Raw genomic sequence first — 8,303 nt, forward strand, 5'->3', positions numbered from 1 at the left:
GATGAACCAATCCACCATTCTTTTGCATAACACCGGAAAACTCTCTGCTCAATTCATCCCACCATCACCACAAACATCCACTTTCTTCTCACCACCAATATCCTCACTCCTCTTCTTAAAATGCCGAAAACCTCTTCTTTTCAACTTCAAGCTATTCGCAGCATCAGCAAGCAATGGCATTGACGATTTTCTTCCCTTTCATCGAATCAAATCAAGGTCACTTCATTATGATCCAGCTCACTCCTCGGCGAATTACCTCCCTCATCCACATCAATACTTGAATCAACAATTGATGAAAACAGGATTCAATTCCCCTGAAAACAATGCGAATGGATTTATCCAATCTCTTCTTCCCAGAAGACCTCTCAACGCTTCACCAAACGCGTCTTTACTCTCCTTAAAAACAATAAACCATCGATTTCTCAATCTTTTCATCGAAAATCGCGAAAAAAACAAATGGGTTTTCGATTAAGAACACGTATGTTCGATTTCGGATAGTATGGAGAAAAAAGTATGTAAAGGTGGTGTTTTTTCAAGGCATTTTAAGGCTAAAGATCCAAGATCGGCATCTTTTGAATTGATTTCAGCTAAAATAATTGTTCCTTAGCAACACAAGCATAATGGACTAAACTCGGATCCGTAATCATCATTTAGGTGACCCGAAATAAAACAAACATCCAAATCCAAATCCAAATCAATCGGATTGGAAAAATTCATCAATCAATCAGATTTCTCAAGGATGAAAAATGTAATTATATCTGTAAACAAAAAGAAAAAAGATTAAAAAAAAATAGGATGTAAAATCTTAATTTAGAAAGGAGAAATATTGAGATTAGAGAATTAGGGTTTGGGAGGAGGAAAGAAAGGATTGTTCTCTCAGCCATGGGAGAGAGAGAACAATCTGTAATTAGACTTTTATTCCACAAATAAGGGATTAGATTATTCTAAAAATGAGGAGGATGAATTAGATTAAACCATGTTTAAAAATATCTTTTGTCACTTTTTACATTTGTATTCTACTCCCAAACAAATTGTTATTCAAGGTGTTCATGATTCGAATTTTGCTTAAAGGAAAATTAAATTAATTTTTGTTGAATATTTAAGTAAAAGAAATAAGTACTTTTTTTTACTGTGATTCGATCAAACATCAAAATAGTTTCGTGTTTAGTAAAATTTTTGTGTAATTTATTATTTTTCTGCTTAATATTTGTTTCTTTAAGTGAGGCTTCGTACTCAGTCATTCAAATTCGAAGTTAAGCTTTCAAGATTCTACTTATTATTCAAGGAAATTGAGAGATTGACGATGATGCCACACATTGTATTGGTGCGGGATCGATGAAATGGAGGCTCCCATCTGAGTCTTGTGTGATAAGAAGATACCACCAAAATTAAAGGCAAGTTCTACATAGTGATGGTTAGATCAACTATGTTGTATGAGGCGGGGTGTTAGTCTGTCAAGAACTCTCACGTTCAAAAGATGAAAGTTGGGGAGATACGGATGTTATGATAGGTACGTATTGGACATATTAGGAGGAAGATAAGAAGAAGAAATGAAGATATCGGGGGGCCAATGTGAGGTAAGCACTGTGGAGATAAATTGTGGAAAGTTGAGATGGTTCGGACATGTGCGAGAGGGAGAGGCCAGCGGATGCCCAGCATGCACGGTGGTGGCTATGGACGGTTTTAGGAAGGTAGGGGCGAGGCCGAATAGGTGAGAGGTGATTAGACGAGGACGTGACACGGTCACAACTACAGGGACATACATACTACATGTGAAGTTGCGGGGGACACAATTAGGGTAGAAGGTTGATGTGCGCCGAACCGCAACAGGGCATGCCACGGCACTCGGTGCTATTTGCATGTGACCGAGCGAGCCCACATGGCTGGCCGGATCATCATGAGGCATACGAGAGCGAATATAACATGAGATATGATGAGCTTTTAAGAAAACACATAAAGTCATAATCATTTGTAAAATACTTGTTTAATCGTGCAGAGCGAAATAACATGATAAGTTGCACTGTAACCGACTGCGAAAGTCCTAACATAACACTTGTCTAGTCGAAAACCTCTAACATAAGTTTGAACATGGAACATGTACGGGGACGAGTGCCCTAGCATACCTTTCCGCATAAGTAATCTCCGACTAAACCCCGAAGAAGAATGGGGCTCACCCAAAAGTCGATACGAGGTGTCCCACCGAGCACGCGTCGTCCCGTGATTCGCACCGCATCGCGAAACGCAGCTCCCAAACGCAATAAACGGGGACGTCGATTTTGAATGTACCGGTATATAAACATACGAAAGAATAAGCGGGCACATGATATATGTACACGAAATCAACCCAAAATCGATTACCGAAACCGAACACGAGTCATGATGCGAAGCAATGGAGTAATCGTAAATCGAGATGAAAACACGATAATAACCGTAATACCGATACGAAACCAGCGGGGAGAAACACGGAGTCCGATCTTGGTCGCCTAAGCAGTCTGTACACTTGGTTGTGGTACAAGACGCGAACATGACATGAATGGATCCAAAATCCCTCAACGGGGAAAACAGCTTAATCGTCCTAAATCGGGCGCGAGCGATCCTTATCCTACGTTGGCAAGTAGTTTCGGGTTTATGCCTCGAGCCTTCTCGTATTAATACAACTCCCGAACATGAAAGATGGCGAAATAGACATGATTTCGATTCTGCAATACGAATACGGATACATAGATTCCTCGACAATAAATACATATATACAAGTTTTTCATGGAAATAAGCATAATATCTCATATCTTGTGGTATAGAACCCAGCGGAACGCAAGTTATTGGTTTTTCATAGATTAGGACCGAGTCTCAATCACCCAGCGAGAATTAAGACTAAACAAATGGAATTATAACCGACAATAATATATCATGGTTCAAGTGTTTGTGGTTTTATGAATATTTCTAGAACTCTAAAACCTAATTGCGGTAATCATGGAATACCTAAAACATGGGGAAGAACAAGGATGTTCCACACGTGGATAGCGTTCACACACCGTAATGCTCCGTGTGCAACTTGTAATGAAAATATGAACTTTGAATGTTAATCCCAAACCTAGTCTTGAATCCCTTTAATTCGTTTTCTTAAAAACCCTATATGTTAAGAATGATGAGTTCTTGCTTAATGATCAAGAACGTATGTTGGGTTTGCAGAATGCATGGAATAGCCTTACCTTAAAAGTATCTTGAAGGTTGGGAGAGAAGAGCTTCGTCCTTAGGGCTTGAGAGACTTCTTTGTGGTTCTTTACCTCAGAAAAATTGGTTTAAAACAGTGGGAATGAATAAAACGAAATTTGGCTCTTAAAACGTTGTTAATGTGATCGCGCGCGGTCGCGCACCGGAGGGTACTTCGTAGGTGATAGCGAGTGCAAGAATATCGCCCTCTTGCGCGCGCACCGAGGCGTGCTGTATGAGAACTTGGCGGTAGCAAATGGTATAACCGCACAAGAGAGTCTGTTTGAGCTGCATAATATATGGTGGAAAGGTATTTCAAAGGCCTCACAACTTTCATGTTTTGAGTTTTCTCAAAATTCTAACGTTACTACCGAAAACTGGCCATAAGTACAACCGTCTCGTACTTAGACGAATTTAGAAGGCCTTAAGAACTTCACTTTTGGTTTGACTTCAGCCGTTTATCACCCGAATGGATTCATATAGTTAAAATATGATCTTTATACTAGTTTTCATACGTTCACATCTAACTCGGATTTACGGGATACTACCGATATGGTTTAGCATGAAAGTACGAGGTGTTACAGTTGAGCGCTACCTTAGTTGAGTGTCGTCATACTAGTAGTCGTAATATTACTCTTGTACTGTCGTGCCTTTCGATTTCTGATACTTTTGTTGTTTCTTGCACTTTGATTATTGTATTAATTTGTGGTAGTTACGACCCCTTTCATGTTATGAACAGGCATTCGATGTTATGAACAACACCAGAAGCAACTTATAAAATCAATAAATGTCTAATCTCTTTTAACATTCTTTCAGCATGTACTTAAACAAGTCATTAGATTAAATGGAAACATACTCATATTTTTTTTTTAAATCAGCGGAAGTCTAATACAAATAACTAGCCATAAACAAGGAAAACGCCCCAACAAGTCATACGAGACTTCGACAATCTACTCACAATTCTAACAACTATCTATGGAGCTTCTGAGATAAATAAATGAATAGACTAACTTCGGAATGCAGCCCGGAAACTAAAAGCAACAAACTAAGATCAAGGGGTGTCTCACGAATAAGTATATGGGCTCCCTAATAAGTCTGGAAAGCAGCAAGTTCTCCTACTCCGCACGCATATCATGAACCTGCTCTTCTTCGTTACCTAACATACCATCAAAAACAACAATGGTATGCCTGAGTACTGGGTACTCAGTGAGTATCTAAGGGGCAATAGTTAATAAAAAAACTAAGATAGTTACAGCAAAACTTATGAATCAATAGTAATAAAACAATTTGTAAGTAAAAGATAGATCAAACGTCATCAACCTTAGTAGAACTTTCTGTGAACAACCAAATAGACCAGAAATATACCAATTTTAATCTGTCAAACCTTTACCACATTAAGTCTTTTAATCAGGAACTCACAAGCATCACAAGCCACTCATAGGCAACCAAAAGATCAACACATGCCCACTCACGGGCGAACAATCGTTCGATACACCGGGGCTATTATCCCACGGAGGCTAATTGTCCTCTGGACTGGCACAACAATAGATTCGTCGGGCTATATGCCTCGGAGGTCAATCATCTTGTGGATTGACACAGCAATATATACACTGGGCTACACGCCGCGGAGGTCAATCGTCCTCTGGACTGACACATCAATGCTCATGTTAGGATCCATGCTGACTAATAGATCCTCTGACTAACATAAACTTACTCCATACGTGCCCAAAACACAACCAAATACATATCATGACACGTCAATCGAATCATCAATCGCGGCTTATAGTTAATTCATTTCTCAAGTCATCTTACTCTACAATGAGGTATTTCAAGTCACTATAAATTTATAAATGTATGTCCAAATCATTTATTGAGTTCAAGAAACCCATTCAAGAAAAACATGTTTAAGGTTCCAACCTTTAGTGAAATAAATTTAATCATCCATATTGGGCAAAACATGTTCATCATGATAGTATAATTCATATAAGGTTCGATACAGTTTCACCCTACACTGGCATTTAATTCTGTTCAAATATCATCTTTTATTTCGAAAACAAGTCCAAAAGAATGACGGACCACCAAACGAGGGTTTTAACTAGTACAAACAATCAAAGTAGAATTCTCAAACATCAATCATGCTTTCACAACTTAAACGTGCTTCAAGATTTTTGAAAAATAGACATACATCCAAAACGTTTTTTAAAAAATTGACACACCTCAATTCATTAAAAAAAATCTAGCAACGGGTTTTCAAGGTTCAACAATCACTCTAAAATTCATTAAGATCAGAAAGATTAGAACTTTACACTTTTCTTTTGAATTCCCACCTTTTTAAAAACATGGGTTTTTAAGCCAATTTCGTCTTGCTTTCATGCGATTCACCCATGTATTCTACTGGTATATAGACGATATATGAAGCCAAAACAATCCCCATAACTATACTTGAAATTTAGAAACTTACCTCACAATGAATTCTAAATAACTTTCCTCTTCCACCCTTTTTGAATCAAATTTTCACAATCTATGGAATAGTTGAGGTTTCTAGTGTTAATCCTCGTTAGATTAAGGTAAAAAAATCATAGGAATTGATCAAGAACTTTTAGATGTGGTGGGAAGCCTTTTGGGTTGTTTGCTCAAAAAAGTCATCCTTCAAGGGTTTCTCCGTCGGGAATGTCCGATAAATAAAATGTTGACTTTAGTGTTGAATTTATAGGATGACGAGGCATTTTGGACCCTACCTCGCCGAGCGAGTTCTATAGCATGACCATATCTCGCTTTAAGCTTAGCCTTGGCTCGAGCTCCTAGGTCCATTTTATACCCTAGCCAATTTTTCCGAAATTTTCATTTTCGGGACCCTACACCCTCGCCGAGCGAGGTCTATAGCATGACCTATCTCGCTTTGAGCTTAGATTAGCGAGTTCCTAGGTCCATTTTCACGATCAAAATTTCACATTTTTCAACTTTATCGCGCGTTTAGTAAACGAGCATACCTGCGTAGTACGGAAGTGCGTTTTAGCTCCATCTTCTGGGACCGAAAGGTATTTCAAACATCTACAATTTTCATGTTTTGAGTTTTCTCATACTCTGGTTAACGATCCGGAAGCTCGGCATAAGTCAGTACTTTTATTTTGTAGTTATACATTCACATCCTTGAGTATATATTTAGTAGTTATGATACTTTCAATGCCAATTCAAGCTCAAAGATTTTGAAGAAGTGAAGTTCATCGAGATTGTCCCTGGATACAACTGATTGATAACATTGGAAGTCTTTTTCTTTTCATGCCAACGGTATATCAAGTTTCTCACAAATTGAATAGAAAGTGTTATCAATGGCTCTGCTTTCTCCGTCAAGATTTTAGTTTATTGATATTTCTAGATCTGGTGATCTCTTTTTGTTCTTGCAAAGCGGTATATCAAGTTTCGTCTATAGATAGAATAGCTTGTTATCAATGGCTCCATTTTTCCGTCAAGGTAAGTGATTTTAGTTACGTTGTTATTTCTAGATCTGGTAGATACTACGAACCCGTTTGGCCATAAGAATTATTCACTTTTTTTAGGAAATTTTTTTCACTCTTTTCAAAAATTAGTTTGGCCATGAAAATTCCAAATACAACTTGTATTTGGAATTTGAAAAACAAGAAAAACTTGTTTTCACAACCAAAACAAGTACATTTCAACGACAAAAATACAATCTCAAAAAACCGCCAAACACAACTCCAACTCCAACTTCAACTCCAAAATTCCAAAAAAAAAAGTAAGCTTTTAATTCTATGACCAAACGTCTACTACTTCTATTTATTTATGAGTTTTCTTTCTTTTCTTTCTATATCATTAAATACAAATAATGTGGTGAAGTTAGTGATATAAAATAGATACGTTTGCTCAAAACTTATGAGAAGGTTAAAATTTAATTGATGAACAGACCATCCCAGTTCATTTCTGTCGCCCATTTGATAAAGACCAAAGGAATATCTAGAATTTAACTAAATTCCACCAATGATGCACGATTGAAACTCGATGAATAAGAAACTTGTATGTTTACTCTTTACAAAGAGAAAGTGATATTTAACAATACATATGTGATTTTTAAAAGTTTTTACTATTTGAGGTAGTGATATATAACAATACATATGTGATTTTTAAAAGTTTTTACTATTTGAGGAGAATACGTAATGAAGGCATTACACGCACATGCACATTTTCATTAATAAATTTGTGACAATTAAACATAAAAACTAGCTCGTTAATCAAACATCAAACTAGCTCATAGTGATGGCTTGTTTTAAAATGATTTACAAGCACTCAATTTGTTTCAAATTGGGACGGAGGGGAGAGTTGATTTGTTTTCTTGAAACACCAACGAAAGATTTAATATGCAAGCTAAAAACTTGCTGCAGATTTTTTCGTGTTGAGACATATAAAATCAGTCTCTTAAGTTAATAAGATAGACATTGAAGTTCCCATCAGTTAAAGGGGAAAATTTAGAACTAGAGTTGTAGGGCTTTACCCCAAGGGGAAGCCCTTTCGTTCTTTCAATGGCCAGGGCAGAACCCAGGCCAAAGAGGGGGTTTGGAATAGTTTTTCAACCAGCAATTGACGCGCCTCGGTTAGTACCTCACTAGCTGCGTCATTGCCCCAAGCGCAAAGATGCTTTTCTTCTTACGCCTGCTTCTCTTTTTATAATAAGCCTCCTGTCCGCTCTCTTTCGTGTGCTTTCGATGTGGGATGAGTTACCAACTCCAAAGCAACCGACAGAACTAAACCATTCTTTGGAATTCTTTTAACTTGCCTCCAATCCATCCCTGTATCGTCCACCTACGTTTCACTAACTTTTCTTTTTTGGTATTGGGATTTGGATAGCCTCTTTACTTTAAATTATTTATTAGTAGTATTATTTTGATTTCAGTTGATTTGTTCTTTATGCTTGATGAACCCAATGAGCTGAGTACAAAGAAATGGGTCGGTGGGATCCATTACTTCCCATAATCATACAACTCAGCCCGCAAATCCCCTATTCGCTAATTAACATATGGAATAATAGAGCTCGACCTGACCCTTTGAAGAGTCCATACAAAGGGCCAAAAAAAATAACC

The 8,303-nt window shown here is 37.5% G+C and overlaps 1 non-coding gene and 1 pseudogene across 1 annotated transcript; both read right to left on the reverse strand.

Annotated features, from left to right (window-relative positions):
* The window catches only part of LOC132057634 (phytolongin Phyl2.2-like), a 2,878-nt pseudogene extending 1,955 nt beyond the window's left edge, over window positions 1-923 (reverse strand).
* Window positions 924-7,709: 6,786 nt separating this feature from the next.
* Window positions 7,710-7,859, reverse strand: LOC132058623 (U4 spliceosomal RNA). Its single transcript, XR_009415349.1, has one exon. It is a non-coding gene; the product is annotated as a U4 spliceosomal RNA (small nuclear RNA).
* Between the last annotated feature and the right edge of the window lie 444 nt (window positions 7,860-8,303).

This window comes from Lycium ferocissimum, chromosome 5 (genome assembly GCF_029784015.1).
Source record: "Lycium ferocissimum isolate CSIRO_LF1 chromosome 5, AGI_CSIRO_Lferr_CH_V1, whole genome shotgun sequence".
Classification (NCBI taxonomy): Eukaryota; Viridiplantae; Streptophyta; class Magnoliopsida; order Solanales; family Solanaceae; genus Lycium; species Lycium ferocissimum.